The 14779-nt window shown below is 48.3% G+C and overlaps 39 non-coding genes and 22 pseudogenes across 39 annotated transcripts; all 61 read right to left on the bottom strand.

Moving 5' to 3' along the window:
* Nucleotides 1-36: 36 nt before the first annotated feature.
* LOC135726406 (5S ribosomal RNA) lies at nt 37-155 on the bottom strand (annotated as a pseudogene).
* A 119-nt stretch (nt 156-274) lies between these two features.
* On the bottom strand, nt 275-393 carry LOC135724517 (5S ribosomal RNA). Its single transcript, XR_010524181.1, has one exon. It is a non-coding gene; the product is annotated as a 5S ribosomal RNA (ribosomal RNA).
* A 126-nt stretch (nt 394-519) lies between these two features.
* On the bottom strand, nt 520-638 carry LOC135722459 (5S ribosomal RNA). The gene has a single exon (XR_010522191.1). It is a non-coding gene; the product is annotated as a 5S ribosomal RNA (ribosomal RNA).
* A 124-nt stretch (nt 639-762) lies between these two features.
* On the bottom strand, nt 763-881 carry LOC135724445 (5S ribosomal RNA). Its single transcript, XR_010524111.1, has one exon. It is a non-coding gene; the product is annotated as a 5S ribosomal RNA (ribosomal RNA).
* Nucleotides 882-1005: 124 nt separating this feature from the next.
* Nucleotides 1006-1124, bottom strand: LOC135725166 (5S ribosomal RNA). Its single transcript, XR_010524812.1, has one exon. It is a non-coding gene; the product is annotated as a 5S ribosomal RNA (ribosomal RNA).
* Nucleotides 1125-1249: 125 nt separating this feature from the next.
* LOC135722448 (5S ribosomal RNA) lies at nt 1250-1368 on the bottom strand. The gene has a single exon (XR_010522179.1). It is a non-coding gene; the product is annotated as a 5S ribosomal RNA (ribosomal RNA).
* Nucleotides 1369-1489: 121 nt separating this feature from the next.
* Nucleotides 1490-1608, bottom strand: LOC135726084 (5S ribosomal RNA; annotated as a pseudogene).
* Nucleotides 1609-1728: 120 nt separating this feature from the next.
* On the bottom strand, nt 1729-1847 carry LOC135723881 (5S ribosomal RNA). The gene has a single exon (XR_010523564.1). It is a non-coding gene; the product is annotated as a 5S ribosomal RNA (ribosomal RNA).
* A 120-nt stretch (nt 1848-1967) lies between these two features.
* On the bottom strand, nt 1968-2086 carry LOC135724431 (5S ribosomal RNA). Its single transcript, XR_010524097.1, has one exon. It is a non-coding gene; the product is annotated as a 5S ribosomal RNA (ribosomal RNA).
* Nucleotides 2087-2213: 127 nt separating this feature from the next.
* LOC135722436 (5S ribosomal RNA) lies at nt 2214-2332 on the bottom strand. Its single transcript, XR_010522168.1, has one exon. It is a non-coding gene; the product is annotated as a 5S ribosomal RNA (ribosomal RNA).
* A 125-nt stretch (nt 2333-2457) lies between these two features.
* LOC135725915 (5S ribosomal RNA) lies at nt 2458-2576 on the bottom strand (annotated as a pseudogene).
* A 108-nt stretch (nt 2577-2684) lies between these two features.
* LOC135724516 (5S ribosomal RNA) lies at nt 2685-2803 on the bottom strand. The gene has a single exon (XR_010524180.1). It is a non-coding gene; the product is annotated as a 5S ribosomal RNA (ribosomal RNA).
* A 126-nt stretch (nt 2804-2929) lies between these two features.
* LOC135724333 (5S ribosomal RNA) lies at nt 2930-3048 on the bottom strand. Its single transcript, XR_010524001.1, has one exon. It is a non-coding gene; the product is annotated as a 5S ribosomal RNA (ribosomal RNA).
* A 125-nt stretch (nt 3049-3173) lies between these two features.
* On the bottom strand, nt 3174-3292 carry LOC135722423 (5S ribosomal RNA). Its single transcript, XR_010522156.1, has one exon. It is a non-coding gene; the product is annotated as a 5S ribosomal RNA (ribosomal RNA).
* A 125-nt stretch (nt 3293-3417) lies between these two features.
* LOC135726405 (5S ribosomal RNA) lies at nt 3418-3536 on the bottom strand (annotated as a pseudogene).
* Nucleotides 3537-3656: 120 nt separating this feature from the next.
* LOC135724515 (5S ribosomal RNA) lies at nt 3657-3775 on the bottom strand. Its single transcript, XR_010524179.1, has one exon. It is a non-coding gene; the product is annotated as a 5S ribosomal RNA (ribosomal RNA).
* A 126-nt stretch (nt 3776-3901) lies between these two features.
* On the bottom strand, nt 3902-4020 carry LOC135724002 (5S ribosomal RNA). Its single transcript, XR_010523679.1, has one exon. It is a non-coding gene; the product is annotated as a 5S ribosomal RNA (ribosomal RNA).
* A 125-nt stretch (nt 4021-4145) lies between these two features.
* Nucleotides 4146-4264, bottom strand: LOC135725095 (5S ribosomal RNA). Its single transcript, XR_010524745.1, has one exon. It is a non-coding gene; the product is annotated as a 5S ribosomal RNA (ribosomal RNA).
* A 126-nt stretch (nt 4265-4390) lies between these two features.
* On the bottom strand, nt 4391-4509 carry LOC135724012 (5S ribosomal RNA). Its single transcript, XR_010523689.1, has one exon. It is a non-coding gene; the product is annotated as a 5S ribosomal RNA (ribosomal RNA).
* A 125-nt stretch (nt 4510-4634) lies between these two features.
* On the bottom strand, nt 4635-4753 carry LOC135726768 (5S ribosomal RNA; annotated as a pseudogene).
* A 120-nt stretch (nt 4754-4873) lies between these two features.
* LOC135726257 (5S ribosomal RNA) lies at nt 4874-4992 on the bottom strand (annotated as a pseudogene).
* Nucleotides 4993-5118: 126 nt separating this feature from the next.
* Nucleotides 5119-5237, bottom strand: LOC135724011 (5S ribosomal RNA). Its single transcript, XR_010523688.1, has one exon. It is a non-coding gene; the product is annotated as a 5S ribosomal RNA (ribosomal RNA).
* Nucleotides 5238-5361: 124 nt separating this feature from the next.
* On the bottom strand, nt 5362-5480 carry LOC135726842 (5S ribosomal RNA; annotated as a pseudogene).
* Nucleotides 5481-5600: 120 nt separating this feature from the next.
* On the bottom strand, nt 5601-5719 carry LOC135726331 (5S ribosomal RNA; annotated as a pseudogene).
* Nucleotides 5720-5827: 108 nt separating this feature from the next.
* On the bottom strand, nt 5828-5946 carry LOC135723880 (5S ribosomal RNA). The gene has a single exon (XR_010523563.1). It is a non-coding gene; the product is annotated as a 5S ribosomal RNA (ribosomal RNA).
* Nucleotides 5947-6066: 120 nt separating this feature from the next.
* Nucleotides 6067-6185, bottom strand: LOC135726012 (5S ribosomal RNA; annotated as a pseudogene).
* A 126-nt stretch (nt 6186-6311) lies between these two features.
* LOC135722411 (5S ribosomal RNA) lies at nt 6312-6430 on the bottom strand. The gene has a single exon (XR_010522145.1). It is a non-coding gene; the product is annotated as a 5S ribosomal RNA (ribosomal RNA).
* Nucleotides 6431-6555: 125 nt separating this feature from the next.
* LOC135726767 (5S ribosomal RNA) lies at nt 6556-6674 on the bottom strand (annotated as a pseudogene).
* Nucleotides 6675-6794: 120 nt separating this feature from the next.
* On the bottom strand, nt 6795-6913 carry LOC135726011 (5S ribosomal RNA; annotated as a pseudogene).
* Nucleotides 6914-7039: 126 nt separating this feature from the next.
* Nucleotides 7040-7158, bottom strand: LOC135724010 (5S ribosomal RNA). Its single transcript, XR_010523687.1, has one exon. It is a non-coding gene; the product is annotated as a 5S ribosomal RNA (ribosomal RNA).
* Nucleotides 7159-7282: 124 nt separating this feature from the next.
* Nucleotides 7283-7401, bottom strand: LOC135726766 (5S ribosomal RNA; annotated as a pseudogene).
* A 120-nt stretch (nt 7402-7521) lies between these two features.
* On the bottom strand, nt 7522-7640 carry LOC135726009 (5S ribosomal RNA; annotated as a pseudogene).
* Nucleotides 7641-7766: 126 nt separating this feature from the next.
* On the bottom strand, nt 7767-7885 carry LOC135722399 (5S ribosomal RNA). Its single transcript, XR_010522134.1, has one exon. It is a non-coding gene; the product is annotated as a 5S ribosomal RNA (ribosomal RNA).
* A 125-nt stretch (nt 7886-8010) lies between these two features.
* On the bottom strand, nt 8011-8129 carry LOC135725671 (5S ribosomal RNA; annotated as a pseudogene).
* A 108-nt stretch (nt 8130-8237) lies between these two features.
* Nucleotides 8238-8356, bottom strand: LOC135724514 (5S ribosomal RNA). Its single transcript, XR_010524178.1, has one exon. It is a non-coding gene; the product is annotated as a 5S ribosomal RNA (ribosomal RNA).
* Nucleotides 8357-8482: 126 nt separating this feature from the next.
* Nucleotides 8483-8601, bottom strand: LOC135724332 (5S ribosomal RNA). The gene has a single exon (XR_010524000.1). It is a non-coding gene; the product is annotated as a 5S ribosomal RNA (ribosomal RNA).
* Nucleotides 8602-8726: 125 nt separating this feature from the next.
* On the bottom strand, nt 8727-8845 carry LOC135722388 (5S ribosomal RNA). Its single transcript, XR_010522123.1, has one exon. It is a non-coding gene; the product is annotated as a 5S ribosomal RNA (ribosomal RNA).
* A 125-nt stretch (nt 8846-8970) lies between these two features.
* LOC135726404 (5S ribosomal RNA) lies at nt 8971-9089 on the bottom strand (annotated as a pseudogene).
* A 119-nt stretch (nt 9090-9208) lies between these two features.
* LOC135724513 (5S ribosomal RNA) lies at nt 9209-9327 on the bottom strand. Its single transcript, XR_010524177.1, has one exon. It is a non-coding gene; the product is annotated as a 5S ribosomal RNA (ribosomal RNA).
* A 126-nt stretch (nt 9328-9453) lies between these two features.
* LOC135722377 (5S ribosomal RNA) lies at nt 9454-9572 on the bottom strand. The gene has a single exon (XR_010522112.1). It is a non-coding gene; the product is annotated as a 5S ribosomal RNA (ribosomal RNA).
* A 124-nt stretch (nt 9573-9696) lies between these two features.
* On the bottom strand, nt 9697-9815 carry LOC135724444 (5S ribosomal RNA). The gene has a single exon (XR_010524109.1). It is a non-coding gene; the product is annotated as a 5S ribosomal RNA (ribosomal RNA).
* A 124-nt stretch (nt 9816-9939) lies between these two features.
* On the bottom strand, nt 9940-10058 carry LOC135725165 (5S ribosomal RNA). Its single transcript, XR_010524811.1, has one exon. It is a non-coding gene; the product is annotated as a 5S ribosomal RNA (ribosomal RNA).
* Nucleotides 10059-10183: 125 nt separating this feature from the next.
* On the bottom strand, nt 10184-10302 carry LOC135722365 (5S ribosomal RNA). Its single transcript, XR_010522101.1, has one exon. It is a non-coding gene; the product is annotated as a 5S ribosomal RNA (ribosomal RNA).
* Nucleotides 10303-10423: 121 nt separating this feature from the next.
* On the bottom strand, nt 10424-10542 carry LOC135726083 (5S ribosomal RNA; annotated as a pseudogene).
* A 120-nt stretch (nt 10543-10662) lies between these two features.
* LOC135723879 (5S ribosomal RNA) lies at nt 10663-10781 on the bottom strand. Its single transcript, XR_010523562.1, has one exon. It is a non-coding gene; the product is annotated as a 5S ribosomal RNA (ribosomal RNA).
* Nucleotides 10782-10901: 120 nt separating this feature from the next.
* LOC135724430 (5S ribosomal RNA) lies at nt 10902-11020 on the bottom strand. Its single transcript, XR_010524096.1, has one exon. It is a non-coding gene; the product is annotated as a 5S ribosomal RNA (ribosomal RNA).
* A 127-nt stretch (nt 11021-11147) lies between these two features.
* Nucleotides 11148-11266, bottom strand: LOC135722354 (5S ribosomal RNA). Its single transcript, XR_010522090.1, has one exon. It is a non-coding gene; the product is annotated as a 5S ribosomal RNA (ribosomal RNA).
* A 125-nt stretch (nt 11267-11391) lies between these two features.
* LOC135725914 (5S ribosomal RNA) lies at nt 11392-11510 on the bottom strand (annotated as a pseudogene).
* Nucleotides 11511-11618: 108 nt separating this feature from the next.
* Nucleotides 11619-11737, bottom strand: LOC135724512 (5S ribosomal RNA). Its single transcript, XR_010524176.1, has one exon. It is a non-coding gene; the product is annotated as a 5S ribosomal RNA (ribosomal RNA).
* A 126-nt stretch (nt 11738-11863) lies between these two features.
* On the bottom strand, nt 11864-11982 carry LOC135724330 (5S ribosomal RNA). The gene has a single exon (XR_010523998.1). It is a non-coding gene; the product is annotated as a 5S ribosomal RNA (ribosomal RNA).
* A 125-nt stretch (nt 11983-12107) lies between these two features.
* LOC135722342 (5S ribosomal RNA) lies at nt 12108-12226 on the bottom strand. The gene has a single exon (XR_010522078.1). It is a non-coding gene; the product is annotated as a 5S ribosomal RNA (ribosomal RNA).
* Nucleotides 12227-12351: 125 nt separating this feature from the next.
* Nucleotides 12352-12470, bottom strand: LOC135726403 (5S ribosomal RNA; annotated as a pseudogene).
* A 120-nt stretch (nt 12471-12590) lies between these two features.
* On the bottom strand, nt 12591-12709 carry LOC135724511 (5S ribosomal RNA). The gene has a single exon (XR_010524175.1). It is a non-coding gene; the product is annotated as a 5S ribosomal RNA (ribosomal RNA).
* Nucleotides 12710-12835: 126 nt separating this feature from the next.
* On the bottom strand, nt 12836-12954 carry LOC135724001 (5S ribosomal RNA). The gene has a single exon (XR_010523678.1). It is a non-coding gene; the product is annotated as a 5S ribosomal RNA (ribosomal RNA).
* A 125-nt stretch (nt 12955-13079) lies between these two features.
* On the bottom strand, nt 13080-13198 carry LOC135725094 (5S ribosomal RNA). The gene has a single exon (XR_010524744.1). It is a non-coding gene; the product is annotated as a 5S ribosomal RNA (ribosomal RNA).
* Nucleotides 13199-13324: 126 nt separating this feature from the next.
* LOC135724009 (5S ribosomal RNA) lies at nt 13325-13443 on the bottom strand. The gene has a single exon (XR_010523686.1). It is a non-coding gene; the product is annotated as a 5S ribosomal RNA (ribosomal RNA).
* A 125-nt stretch (nt 13444-13568) lies between these two features.
* Nucleotides 13569-13687, bottom strand: LOC135726765 (5S ribosomal RNA; annotated as a pseudogene).
* A 120-nt stretch (nt 13688-13807) lies between these two features.
* Nucleotides 13808-13926, bottom strand: LOC135726256 (5S ribosomal RNA; annotated as a pseudogene).
* Nucleotides 13927-14052: 126 nt separating this feature from the next.
* LOC135724008 (5S ribosomal RNA) lies at nt 14053-14171 on the bottom strand. Its single transcript, XR_010523685.1, has one exon. It is a non-coding gene; the product is annotated as a 5S ribosomal RNA (ribosomal RNA).
* A 124-nt stretch (nt 14172-14295) lies between these two features.
* LOC135726840 (5S ribosomal RNA) lies at nt 14296-14414 on the bottom strand (annotated as a pseudogene).
* A 120-nt stretch (nt 14415-14534) lies between these two features.
* On the bottom strand, nt 14535-14653 carry LOC135726008 (5S ribosomal RNA; annotated as a pseudogene).
* Nucleotides 14654-14779: the final 126 nt, after the last annotated feature.

The raw sequence follows: 14779 nt of genomic DNA, 5'->3' as shown, positions 1-14779 counted from the left end.
GAAAAAATGACATAAATAAATATTTAATTAATTAAATGCTTACAGCACCTGGTATTCCCAGGCAACCTCCCATCCAAGTACTAACCAGGCCCGACCCTGCTTGGCTTCCGAGATCAGACGAGAGCGGGCGTGCTCAGGGTGGTGTGGACGTAAGCGAGTGTGGACTTGATTCGAGAGACACTTCAAAACTAATGTGGCAACGGCATGCCATGGGAGAACGCTTACAGAAAGGACGCATTCATGGGAAAAATGACATAAAAAATAATTAATTAAATTCTTACAGCACCAGGTATTCCCAGGCGGTCTCCCATCCAAGTACTAACCAGGCCCGACCCTGCTTGGCTTCCGAGATCAGACGAGAGCGGGCGTGCTCAGGGTGGTGTGGCCGTAAACGAGTGCTGACTCGATTCGAGAGACACTTCAAGGCTAATGTGGCAACGCAATGACATCGGTAAATGGTTACAGAAAGGACGCATTCATGGGAAAAAATGATATAAAAAAAATAATTAATTAATTAAATGCTTACAGCACCTGGTATTCCCAGGCGGTCTCCCATCCAAGTACTAACCAGGCCCGACCCTGCTTGGCTTCCGAGATCAGACGAGAGCGGGCGTGCTCAGGGTGGTGTGGCCGTAAGCGAGTGCTGACTCGCTTCGATAGACACTTCAAGACTTATGTGGCAACGCCATGACATCAGTGAACGCTTACAGAAAGATCGCATTCATGGGAAAAAATGACATAAAAAATAATTAATTAATTAAATGCTTACAGCACCTGGTATTCCCAGGCGGTCTCCCATCCAAGTACTAACCAGGCCCGACCCTGCTTGGCTTACGAGATCAGACGAGAGCGGGCGTGCTCAGGGTGGTGTGGCCGTAAGCGAGTGCTGACTCGATTCGAGAGACACTTCAAGGCTAATGTGGCAACGCAATGACATCGGTAAATGGTTACAGAAAGGACGCATTCATGGGAAAAATGACATAAAAAAAGTATTAATTAATTAAATGCTTACAGCACCTGGTATTCCCAGGCGGTCTCCCATCCAAGTACTAACCAGGCCCGACCCTGCTTGGCTTCCGAGATCAGACGAGAGCGAGCGTGCTCAGGGTGGTGTGGCCGTCAGCGAGTGCGGACTTGATTCGAGAGACACTTCAAAACTAATGTGGCAACGCCATGCCATGGGAGAACGCTTACAGAAAGGACGCATTCATGGGAAAATATGACATAAATGAATATTTAATTAATTAAATGCTTACAGCACCTGGTATTCCCAGGCGGTCTCCCATCCAAGTACTAACCAGGCCCGACCCTGCTTGGCTTCCGAGATCAGACGAGAGCGGGCGTGCTCAGGGTGGTGTGGCCGTAAGCGTGTGCTGACTCGCTTCGATAGACACTTCAAGACTTATGTGGCAACGCCATGACATCAGTGAACGCTTACAGAAAGATCGCATTCATGGGAAAAAATGACATAAATAATTAATTAATTAAATGCTTACAGAACCTGGTATTCCCAGGCGGTCTCCCATCCAAGTACTAACCAGGCCCGACCCTGCTTGGCTTCCGAGATCAGACGAGAGCGGGCTTGCTCAGGGTGGTGTGGCCGTAAACGAGTGCTGACTCGATTCGAGAGACACTTCAAAACTAATGTGGCAACGGCATGCCATGGGAGAACCCTTACAGAAAGGACGCATTCATGGGAAAAATGACATAAAAAATTAATTAATTAAATTCTTACAGCACCAGGTATTCCCAGGCGGTCTCCCATCCAAGTACTAACCAGGCCCGACCCTGCTTGGCTTCCGAGATCAGACGAGAGCGGGCGTGCTCAGGGTGGTGTGGCCGTAAGCGAGTGCGGACTTGATTCGAGAGACACTTCAAAACTAATGTGGCAACGCCATGCCATGGGAGAACGCTTACAGAAAGGACGCATTCATGGGAAAAATGACATAAATAATTAATTAATTAAATTCTTACAGCACCAGGTATTCCCAAGCGGTCTCCCATCCAAGTACTAACCAGGCCCGACCCTGCTTGGCTTCCGAGATCAGATGAGAGCGGGCGTGCTCAGGGTGGTGTGGCCGTAAACGAGTGCTGACTCGATTCGAGAGACACTTCAAGGCTAATGTGGCAACGCAATGACATCGGTAAATGGTTACAGAAAGGACGCATTCATGGGAAAAAATGACATAAAAAAAAATAATTAATTAATTAAATGCTTACAGCACCTGGTATTCCCAGGCGGTCTCCCATCCAAGTACTAACCAGGCCCGACCCTGCTTGGCTTCCGAGATCAGACGAGAGCGGGCGTGCTCAGGGTGGTGTGGCCGTAAGCGAGTGCTGACTCGCTTCGATAGACACTTCAAGACTTATGTGGCAACGCCATGACATCAGTGAACGCTTACAGAAAGATCGCATTCATGGGAAAAAATGACATAAAAAAATAATTAATTAATTAAATGCTTACAGCACCTGGTATTCCCAGGCGGTCTCCCATCCAAGTACTAACCAGGCCCGACCCTGCTTGGCTTACGAGATCAGACGAGAGCGGGCGTGCTCAGGGTGGCGTGGCCGTAAACGAGTGCTGCCTTGATTCGAGAGACACTTCAAAACTAATGTGGCAACCAGAACGCTTACAGAAAGGACGCATTCATGGGAAAAATGACATAAATAATTAATTAATTTAATTCTTACAGCACCAGGTATTCCCAGGCGGTCTCCCATCCAAGTACTAACCAGGCCCGACCCTGCTTGGCTTCCGAGATCAGACGAGAGCGGGCGTGCTCAGGGTGGTGTGGCCGTAAACGAGTGCTGACTCGATTCGAGAGACACTTCAAGGCTAATGTGGCAACGCAATGACATCGGTAAATGGTTACAGAAAGGACGCATTCATGGGAAAAAATGACATAAAAAAAATTAATAATTAATTAAATGCTTACAGCACCTGGTATTCCCAGGCGGTCTCCCATCCAAGTACTAACCAGGCCCGACCCTGCTTGGCTTCCGAGATCAGACGAGAGCTGGCGTGCTCAGGGTGGTGTGGCCGTAAGCGAGTGCAGACTCGATTCGAGAGACACTTCAAAACTAATGTGGCAACGCCATGCCATGGGAGAACGCTTACAGAAAGGACGCATTCATGGGAAAATATGACATAAATAAATATTTAATTAATTAAATGCTTACAGCACCTGGTATTCCCAGGCGGTCTCCCATCCAAGTACTAACCAGGCCCGACCCTGCTTGGCTTCCGAGATCAGACGAGAGCGGGCGTGCTCAGGGTGGTGTGGCCGTAAGCGAGTGCCGACTCGAATCGACAGACACTTCAAGACTTATGTGGCAACGCCATGACATCAGTGAACGCTTACAGAAAGAACGCATTCATGGGAAAAAATGACATAAATAAATATTTAATTAATTAAATGCTTACAGCACCTGGTATTCCCAGGCAACCTCCCATCCAAGTACTAACCAGGCCCGACCCTGCTTGGCTTCCGAGATCAGACGAGAGCGGGCGTGCTCAGGGTGGTGTGGACGTAAGCGAGTGTGGACTTGATTCGAGAGACACTTCAAAACTAATGTGGCAACGGCATGCCATGGGAGAACGCTTACAGAAAGGACGCATTCATGGGAAAAATGACATAAAAAATTAATTAATTAAATTCTTACAGCACCAGGTATTCCCAGGCGGTCTCCCATCCAAGTACTAACCAGGCCCGACCCTGCTTGGCTTCCGAGATCAGACGAGAGCGGGCGTGCTCAGGGTGGTGTGGCCGTAAACGAGTGCTGACTCGATTCGAGAGACACTTCAAGGCTAATGTGGCAACGCAATGACATCGGTAAATGGTTACAGAAAGGACGCATTCATGGGAAAAAATGATATAAAAAAAATAATTAATTAATTAAATTCTTACAGCACCAGGTATTCCCAGGCGGTCTCCCATCCAAGTACTAACCAGGCCCGACCCTGCTTGGCTTCCGAGATCAGATGAGAGCGGGCGTGCTCAGGGTGGTGTGGCCGTAAACGAGTGCTGACTCGATTCGAGAGACACTTCAAGGCTAATGTGGCAACGCAATGACATCGGTAAATGGTTACAGAAAGGACGCATTCATGGGAAAAAATGACATAAAAAAATAATTAATTAATTAAAAGCTTACAGCACCTGGTATTCCCAGGCGGTCTCCCATCCAAGAACTAACCAGGCCCGACCCTGCTTGGCTTCCGAGATCAGACGAGAGCGGGCGTGCTCAGGGTGGTGTGGCCGTAAACGAGTGCTGACTCGATTCGAGAGACACTTCAAGGCTAATGTGGCAACGCAATGACATCGGTAAATGGTTACAGAAAGGACGCATTCATGGGAAAAAATGATATAAAAAAAATAATTAATTAATTAAATGCTTACAGCACCTGGTATTCCCAGGCGGTCTCCCATCCAAGTACTAACTAGGCCCGACCCTGCTTGGCTTCCGAGATCAGACGAGAGCGGGCGTGCTCAGGGTGGTGTGGCCGTAAGCGAGTGCTGACTCGCTTCGATAGACACTTCAAGACTTATGTGGCAACGCCATGACATCAGTGAACGCTTACAGAAAGATTGCATTCATGGGAAAAAATGACATAAAAAAATAATTAATTAATTAAATGCTTAGAGCACCTGGTATTCCCAGGCGGTCTCCCATCCAAGTACTAACCAGGCCCGACCCTGCTTGGCTTACGAGATCAGACGAGAGCGGGCGTGCTCGGGGTGGTGTGGCCGTAAGCGAGTGCGGACTTGATTCGAGAGACACTTCAAAACTAATGTGGCAACGGCATGCCATGGGAGAACGCTTACAGAAAGGACGCATTCATGGGAAAAATGACATAAAAAATTAATTAATTAAATTCTTACAGCACCAGGTATTCCCAGGCGGTCTCCCATTCAAGTACTAACCAGGGCCGACCCTGCTTGGCTTCCGAGATCAGACGAGAGCGGGCGTGCTCAGGGTGGTGTGGCCGTAAACGAGTGCTGACTCGATTCGAGAGACACTTCAAGGCTAATGTGGCAACGCAATGACATCGGTAAATGGTTACAGAAAGGACGCATTCATGGGAAAAAATGATATAAAAAAAATAATTAATTAATTAAATGCTTACAGCACCTGGTATTCCCAGGCGGTCTCCCATCCAAGTACTAACTAGGCCCGACCCTGCTTGGCTTCCGAGATCAGACGAGAGCGGGCGTGCTCAGGGTGGTGTGGCCGTAAGCGAGTGCTGACTCGCTTCGATAGACACTTCAAGACTTATGTGGCAACGCCATGACATCAGTGAACGCTTACAGAAAGATCGCATTCATGGGAAAAAATGACATAAAAAATAATTAATTAATTAAATGCTTAGAGCACCTGGTATTCCCAGGCGGTCTCCCATCCAAGTACTAACCAGGCCCGACCCTGCTTGGCTTACGAGATCAGACGAGAGCAGGCGTGCTCGGGGTGGTGTGGCCGTAAGCGAGTGCGGACTTGATTCGAGAGACACTTCAAAACTAATGTGGCAACGGCATGCCATGGGAGAACGCTTACAGAAAGGACGCATTCATGGGAAAAATGACATAAAAAATTAATTAATTAAATTCTTACAGCACCAGGTATTCCCAGGCGGTCTCCCATCCAAGTACTAACCAGGGCCGACCCTGCTTGGCTTCCGAGATCAGACGAGAGCGGGCGTGCTCAGGGTGGCGTGGCCGTAAACGAGTGCTGCCTTGATTCGAGAGACACTTCAAAACTAATGTGGCAACCAGAACGCTTACAGAAAGGACGCATTCATGGGAAAAATGACATAAATAATTAATTAATTTAATTCTTACAGCACCAGGTATTCCCAGGCGGTCTCCCATCCAAGTACTAACCAGGCCCGACCCTGCTTGGCTTCCGAGATCAGACGAGAGCGGGCGTGCTCAGGGTGGTGTGGCCGTAAGCGAGTGCGGACTTGATTCGAGAGACACTTCAAAACTAATGTGGCAACGGCATGCCATGGGAGAACGCTTACAGAAAGGACGCATTCATGGGAAAAATGACATAAAAAATTAATTAATTAAATTCTTACAGCACCAGGTATTCCCAGGCGGTCTCCCATCCAAGTACTAACCAGGGCCGACCCTGCTTGGCTTCCGAGATCAGACGAGAGCGGGCGTGCTCAGGGTGGTGTGGCCGTAAACGAGTGCTGACTCGATTCGAGAGACACTTCAAGGCTAATGTGGCAACGCAATGACATCGGTAAATGGTTACAGAAAGGACGCATTCATGGGAAAAAATGACATAAAAAAAATAATTAATTAATTAAATGCTTACAGCACCTGGTATTCCCAGGCGGTCTCCCATCCAAGTACTAACCAGGCCCGACCCTGCTTGGCTTCCGAGATCAGACGAGAGCGGGCGTGCTCAGGGTGGTGTGGCCGTAAGCGAGTGCTGACTCGCTTCGATAGACACTTCAAGACTTATGTGGCAACGCCATGACATCAGTGAACGCTTACAGAAAGATTGCATTCATGGGAAAAAATGACATAAAAAAATAATTAATTAATTAAATGCTTAGAGCACCTGGTATTCCCAGGCGGTCTCCCATCCAAGTACTAACCAGGCCCGACCCTGCTTGGCTTACGAGATCAGACGAGAGCGGGCGTGCTCGGGGTGGTGTGGCCGTAAGCGAGTGCGGACTTGATTCGAGAGACACTTCAAAACTAATGTGGCAACGGCATGCCATGGGAGAACGCTTACAGAAAGGACGCATTCATGGGAAAAATGACATAAAAAATTAATTAATTAAATTCTTACAGCACCAGGTATTCCCAGGCGGTCTCCCATCCAAGTACTAACCAGGGCCGACCCTGCTTGGCTTCCGAGATCAGACGAGAGCGGGCGTGCTCAGGGTGGTGTGGCCGTAAACGAGTGCTGACTCGATTCGAGAGACACTTCAAGGCTAATGTGGCAACGCAATGACATCGGTAAATGGTTACAGAAAGGACGCATTCATGGGAAAAAATGATATAAAAAAAATAATTAATTAATTAAATGCTTACAGCACCTGGTATTCCCAGGCGGTCTCCCATCCAAGTACTAACTAGGCCCGACCCTGCTTGGCTTCCGAGATCAGACGAGAGCGGGCGTGCTCAGGGTGGTGTGGCCGTAAGCGAGTGCTGACTCGCTTCGATAGACACTTCAAGACTTATGTGGCAACGCCATGACATCAGTGAACGCTTACAGAAAGATCGCATTCATGGGAAAAAATGACATAAAAAATAATTAATTAATTAAATGCTTAGAGCACCTGGTATTCCCAGGCGGTCTCCCATCCAAGTACTAACCAGGCCCGACCCTGCTTGGCTTACGAGATCAGACGAGAGCGGGCGTGCTCGGGGTGGTGTGGCCGTAAGCGAGTGCGGACTTGATTCGAGAGACACTTCAAAACTAATGTGGCAACGGCATGCCATGGGAGAACGCTTACAGAAAGGACGCATTCATGGGAAAAATGACATAAAAAATTAATTAATTAAATTCTTACAGCACCAGGTATTCCCAGGCGGTCTCCCATCCAAGTACTAACCAGGGCCGACCCTGCTTGGCTTCCGAGATCAGACGAGAGCGGGCGTGCTCAGGGTGGTGTGGCCGTAAACGAGTGCTGACTCGATTCGAGAGACACTTCAAGGCTAATGTGGCAACGCAATGACATCGGTAAATGGTTACAGAAAGGACGCATTCATGGGAAAAAATGACATAAAAAAAATAATTAATTAATTAAATGCTTACAGCACCTGGTATTCCCAGGCGGTCTCCCATCCAAGTACTAACCAGGCCCGACCCTGCTTGGCTTCCGAGATCAGACGAGAGCGGGCGTGCTCAGGGTGGTGTGGCCGTAAGCGAGTGCTGACTCGCTTCGATAGACACTTCAAGACTTATGTGGCAACGCCATGACATCAGTGAACGCTTACAGAAAGATCGCATTCATGGGAAAAAATGACATAAAAAAATAATTAATTAATTAAATGCTTACAGCACCTGGTATTCCCAGGCGGTCTCCCATCCAAGTACTAACCAGGCCCGACCCTGCTTGGCTTACGAGATCAGACGAGAGCGGGCGTGCTCAGGGTGGCGTGGCCGTAAGCGAGTGCTGCCTTGATTCGAGAGACACTTCAAAACTAATGTGGCAACCAGAACGCTTACAGAAAGGACGCATTCATGGGAAAAATGACATAAATAATTAATTAATTTAATTCTTACAGCACCAGGTATTCCCAGGCGGTCTCCCATCCAAGTACTAACCAGGCCCGACCCTGCTTGGCTTCCGAGATCAGACGAGAGCGGGCGTGCTCAGGGTGGTGTGGCCGTAAACGAGTGCTGACTCGATTCGAGAGACACTTCAAGGCTAATGTGGCAACGCAATGACATCGGTAAATGGTTACAGAAAGGACGCATTCATGGGAAAAAATGACATAAAAAAAATTAATAATTAATTAAATGCTTACAGCACCTGGTATTCCCAGGCGGTCTCCCATCCAAGTACTAACCAGGCCCGACCCTGCTTGGCTTCCGAGATCAGACGAGAGCTGGCGTGCTCAGGGTGGTGTGGCCGTAAGCGAGTGCAGACTCGATTCGAGAGACACTTCAAAACTAATGTGGCAACGCCATGCCATGGGAGAACGCTTACAGAAAGGACGCATTCATGGGAAAATATGACATAAATAAATATTTAATTAATTAAATGCTTACAGCACCTGGTATTCCCAGGCGGTCTCCCATCCAAGTACTAACCAGGCCCGACCCTGCTTGGCTTCCGAGATCAGACGAGAGCGGGCGTGCTCAGGGTGGTGTGGCCGTAAGCGAGTGCCGACTCGAATCGACAGACACTTCAAGACTTATGTGGCAACGCCATGACATCAGTGAACGCTTACAGAAAGAACGCATTCATGGGAAAAAATGACATAAATAAATATTTAATTAATTAAATGCTTACAGCACCTGGTATTCCCAGGCAACCTCCCATCCAAGTACTAACCAGGCCCGACCCTGCTTGGCTTCCGAGATCAGACGAGAGCGGGCGTGCTCAGGGTGGTGTGGACGTAAGCGAGTGTGGACTTGATTCGAGAGACACTTCAAAACTAATGTGGCAACGGCATGCCATGGGAGAACGCTTACAGAAAGGACGCATTCATGGGAAAAATGACATAAAAAATAATTAATTAAATTCTTACAGCACCAGGTATTCCCAGGCGGTCTCCCATCCAAGTACTAACCAGGCCCGACCCTGCTTGGCTTCCGAGATCAGACGAGAGCGGGCGTGCTCAGGGTGGTGTGGCCGTAAACGAGTGCTGACTCGATTCGAGAGACACTTCAAGGCTAATGTGGCAACGCAATGACATCGGTAAATGGTTACAGAAAGGACGCATTCATGGGAAAAAATGATATAAAAAAAATAATTAATTAATTAAATGCTTACAGCACCTGGTATTCCCAGGCGGTCTCCCATCCAAGTACTAACCAGGCCCGACCCTGCTTGGCTTCCGAGATCAGACGAGAGCGGGCGTGCTCAGGGTGGTGTGGCCGTAAGCGAGTGCTGACTCGCTTCGATAGACACTTCAAGACTTATGTGGCAACGCCATGACATCAGTGAACGCTTACAGAAAGATCGCATTCATGGGAAAAAATGACATAAAAAATAATTAATTAATTAAATGCTTACAGCACCTGGTATTCCCAGGCGGTCTCCCATCCAAGTACTAACCAGGCCCGACCCTGCTTGGCTTACGAGATCAGACGAGAGCGGGCGTGCTCAGGGTGGTGTGGCCGTAAGCGAGTGCTGACTCGATTCGAGAGACACTTCAAGGCTAATGTGGCAACGCAATGACATCGGTAAATGGTTACAGAAAGGACGCATTCATGGGAAAAATGACATAAAAAAAGTATTAATTAATTAAATGCTTACAGCACCTGGTATTCCCAGGCGGTCTCCCATCCAAGTACTAACCAGGCCCGACCCTGCTTGGCTTCCGAGATCAGACGAGAGCGAGCGTGCTCAGGGTGGTGTGGCCGTCAGCGAGTGCGGACTTGATTCGAGAGACACTTCAAAACTAATGTGGCAACGCCATGCCATGGGAGAACGCTTACAGAAAGGACGCATTCATGGGAAAATATGACATAAATGAATATTTAATTAATTAAATGCTTACAGCACCTGGTATTCCCAGGCGGTCTCCCATCCAAGTACTAACCAGGCCCGACCCTGCTTGGCTTCCGAGATCAGACGAGAGCGGGCGTGCTCAGGGTGGTGTGGCCGTAAGCGTGTGCTGACTCGCTTCGATAGACACTTCAAGACTTATGTGGCAACGCCATGACATCAGTGAACGCTTACAGAAAGATCGCATTCATGGGAAAAAATGACATAAATAATTAATTAATTAAATGCTTACAGAACCTGGTATTCCCAGGCGGTCTCCCATCCAAGTACTAACCAGGCCCGACCCTGCTTGGCTTCCGAGATCAGACGAGAGCGGGCTTGCTCAGGGTGGTGTGGCCGTAAACGAGTGCTGACTCGATTCGAGAGACACTTCAAAACTAATGTGGCAACGGCATGCCATGGGAGAACCCTTACAGAAAGGACGCATTCATGGGAAAAATGACATAAAAAATTAATTAATTAAATTCTTACAGCACCAGGTATTCCCAGGCGGTCTCCCATCCAAGTACTAACCAGGCCCGACCCTGCTTGGCTTCCGAGATCAGACGAGAGCGGGCGTGCTCAGGGTGGTGTGGCCGTAAGCGAGTGCGGACTTGATTCGAGAGACACTTCAAAACTAATGTGGCAACGCCATGCCATGGGAGAACGCTTACAGAAAGGACGCATTCATGGGAAAAATGACATAAATAATTAATTAATTAAATTCTTACAGCACCAGGTATTCCCAAGCGGTCTCCCATCCAAGTACTAACCAGGCCCGACCCTGCTTGGCTTCCGAGATCAGATGAGAGCGGGCGTGCTCAGGGTGGTGTGGCCGTAAACGAGTGCTGACTCGATTCGAGAGACACTTCAAGGCTAATGTGGCAACGCAATGACATCGGTAAATGGTTACAGAAAGGACGCATTCATGGGAAAAAATGACATAAAAAAAAATAATTAATTAATTAAATGCTTACAGCACCTGGTATTCCCAGGCGGTCTCCCATCCAAGTACTAACCAGGCCCGACCCTGCTTGGCTTCCGAGATCAGACGAGAGCGGGCGTGCTCAGGGTGGTGTGGCCGTAAGCGAGTGCTGACTCGCTTCGATAGACACTTCAAGACTTATGTGGCAACGCCATGACATCAGTGAACGCTTACAGAAAGATCGCATTCATGGGAAAAAATGACATAAAAAAATAATTAATTAATTAAATGCTTACAGCACCTGGTATTCCCAGGCGGTCTCCCATCCAAGTACTAACCAGGCCCGACCCTGCTTGGCTTACGAGATCAGACGAGAGCGGGCGTGCTCAGGGTGGCGTGGCCGTAAACGAGTGCTGCCTTGATTCGAGAGACACTTCAAAACTAATGTGGCAACCAGAACGCTTACAGAAAGGACGCATTCATGGGAAAAATGACATAAATAATTAATTAATTTAATTCTTACAGCACCAGGTATTCCCAGGCGGTCTCCCATCCAAGTACTAACCAGGCCCGACCCTGCTTGGCTTCCGAGATCAGACGAGAGCGGGCGTGCTCAGGGTGGTGTGGCCGTAAACGAGTGCTGACTCGATTCGAGAGACACTTCAAGGCTAATGTGGCAACGCAATGACATCGGTAAATGGTTACAGAAAGGACGCATTCATGGGAAAAAATGACATAAAAAAAATTAATAATTAATTAAATGCTTACAGCACCTGGTATTCCCAGGCGGTCTCCCATCCAAGTACTAACCAGGCCCGACCCTGCTTGGCTTCCGAGATCAGACGAGAGCTGGCGTGCTCAGGGTGGTGTGGCCGTAAGCGAGTGCAGACTCGATTCGAGAGACACTTCAAAACTAATGTGGCAACGCCATGCCATGGGAGAACGCTTACAGAAAGGACGCATTCATGGGAAAATATGACATAAATAAATATTTAATTAATTAAATGCTTACAGCACCTGGTATTCCCAGGCGGTCTCCCATCCAAGTACTAACCAGGCCCGACCCTGCTTGGCTTCCGAGATCAGACGAGAGCGGGCGTGCTCAGGGTGGTGTGGCCGTAAGCGAGTGCCGACTCGAATCGACAGACACTTCAAGACTTATGTGGCAACGCCATGACATCAGTGAACGCTTACAGAAAGAACGCATTCATGGGAAAAAATGACATAAATAAATATTTAATTAATTAAATGCTTACAGCACCTGGTATTCCCAGGCAACCTCCCATCCAAGTACTAACCAGGCCCGACCCTGCTTGGCTTCCGAGATCAGACGAGAGCGGGCGTGCTCAGGGTGGTGTGGACGTAAGCGAGTGTGGACTTGATTCGAGAGACACTTCAAAACTAATGTGGCAACGGCATGCCATGGGAGAACGCTTACAGAAAGGACGCATTCATGGGAAAAATGACATAAAAAATTAATTAATTAAATTCTTACAGCACCAGGTATTCCCAGGCGGTCTCCCATCCAAGTACTAACCAGGCCCGACCCTGCTTGGCTTCCGAGATCAGACGAGAGCGGGCGTGCTCAGGGTGGTGTGGCCGTAAACGAGTGCTGACTCGATTCGAGAGACACTTCAAGGCTAATGTGGCAACGCAATGACATCGGTAAATGGTTACAGAAAGGACGCATTCATGGGAAAAAATGATATAAAAAAAATAATTAATTAATTAAATTCTTACAGCACCAGGTATTCCCAGGCGGTCTCCCATCCAAGTACTAACCAGGCCCGACCCTGCTTGGCTTCCGAGATCAGATGAGAGCGGGCGTGCTCAGGGTGGTGTGGCCGTAAACGAGTGCTGACTCGATTCGAGAGACACTTCAAGGCTAATGTGGCAACGCAATGACATCGGTAAATGGTTACAGAAAGGACGCATTCATGGGAAAAAATGACATAAAAAAATAATTAATTAATTAAAAGCTTACAGCACCTGGTATTCCCAGGCGGTCTCCCATCCAAGAACTAACCAGGCCCGACCCTGCTTGGCTTCCGAGATCAGACGAGAGCGGGCGTGCTCAGGGTGGTGTGGCCGTAAACGAGTGCTGACTCGATTCGAGAGACACTTCAAGGCTAATGTGGCAACGCAATGACATCGGTAAATGGTTACAGAAAGGACGCATTCATGGGAAAAAATGATATAAAAAAAATAATTAATTAATTAAATGCTTACAGCACCTGGTATTCCCAGGCGGTCTCCCATCCAAGTACTAACTAGGCCCGACCCTGCTTGGCTTCCGAGATCAGACGAGAGCGGGCGTGCTCAGGGTGGTGTGGCCGTAAGCGAGTGCTGACTCGCTTCGATAGACACTTCAAGACTTATGTGGCAACGCCATGACATCAGTGAACGCTTACAGAAAGATTGCATTCATGGGAAAAAATGACATAAAAAAATAATTAATTAATTAAATGCTTAGAGCACCTGGTATTCCCAGGCGGTCTCCCATCCAAGTACTAACCAGGCCCGACCCTGCTTGGCTTACGAGATCAGACGAGAGCGGGCGTGCTCGGGGTGGTGTGGCCGTAAGCGAGTGCGGACTTGATTCGAGAGACACTTCAAAACTAATGTGGCAACGGCATGCCATGGGAGAACGCTTACAGAAAGGACGCATTCATGGGAAAAATGACATAAAAAATTAATTAATTAAATTCTTACAGCACCAGGTATTCCCAGGCGGTCTCCCATTCAAGTACTAACCAGGGCCGACCCTGCTTGGCTTCCGAGATCAGACGAGAGCGGGCGTGCTCAGGGTGGTGTGGCCGTAAACGAGTGCTGACTCGATTCGAGAGACACTTCAAGGCTAATGTGGCAACGCAATGACATCGGTAAATGGTTACAGAAAGGACGCATTCATGGGAAAAAATGATATAAAAAAAATAATTAATTAATTAAATGCTTACAGCACCTGGTATTCCCAGGCGGTCTCCCATCCAAGTACTAACTAGGCCCGACCCTGCTTGGCTTCCGAGATCAGACGAGAGCGGGCGTGCTCAGGGTGGTGTGGCCGTAAGCGAGTGCTGACTCGCTTCGATAGACACTTCAAGACTTATGTGGCAACGCCATGACATCAGTGAACGCTTACAGAAAGATCGCATTCATGGGAAAAAATGACATAAAAAATAATTAATTAATTAAATGCTTAGAGCACCTGGTATTCCCAGGCGGTCTCCCATCCAAGTACTAACCAGGCCCGACCCTGCTTGGCTTACGAGATCAGACGAGAGCAGGCGTGCTCGGGGTGGTGTGGCCGTAAGCGAGTGCGGACTTGATTCGAGAGACACTTCAAAACTAATGTGGCAACGGCATGCCATGGGAGAACGCTTACAGAAAGGACGCATTCATGGGAAAAATGACATAAAAAATTAATTAATTAAATTCTTACAGCACCAGGTATTCCCAGGCGGTCTCCCATCCAAGTACTAACCAGGGCCGACCCTGCTTGGCTTCCGAGATCAGACGAGAGCGGGCGTGCTCAGGGTGGTGTGGCCGTAAACGAGTGCTGACTCGATTCGAGAGACACTTCAAGGCTAATGTGGCAACGCAATGACATCGGTAAATGGTTACAGAAAGGACGCATTCATGGGAAAAAATGACATAAAAAAAATAATTAATTAATTAAA

Source organism: Paramisgurnus dabryanus, chromosome 9 (genome assembly GCF_030506205.2).
Source record: "Paramisgurnus dabryanus chromosome 9, PD_genome_1.1, whole genome shotgun sequence".
In the NCBI taxonomy this organism is placed as follows: domain Eukaryota; kingdom Metazoa; phylum Chordata; class Actinopteri; order Cypriniformes; family Cobitidae; genus Paramisgurnus; species Paramisgurnus dabryanus.
The sequence above is the reverse complement of the archived record's forward strand: the minus strand, read 5'-3'. Positions and strand labels throughout refer to the sequence as shown.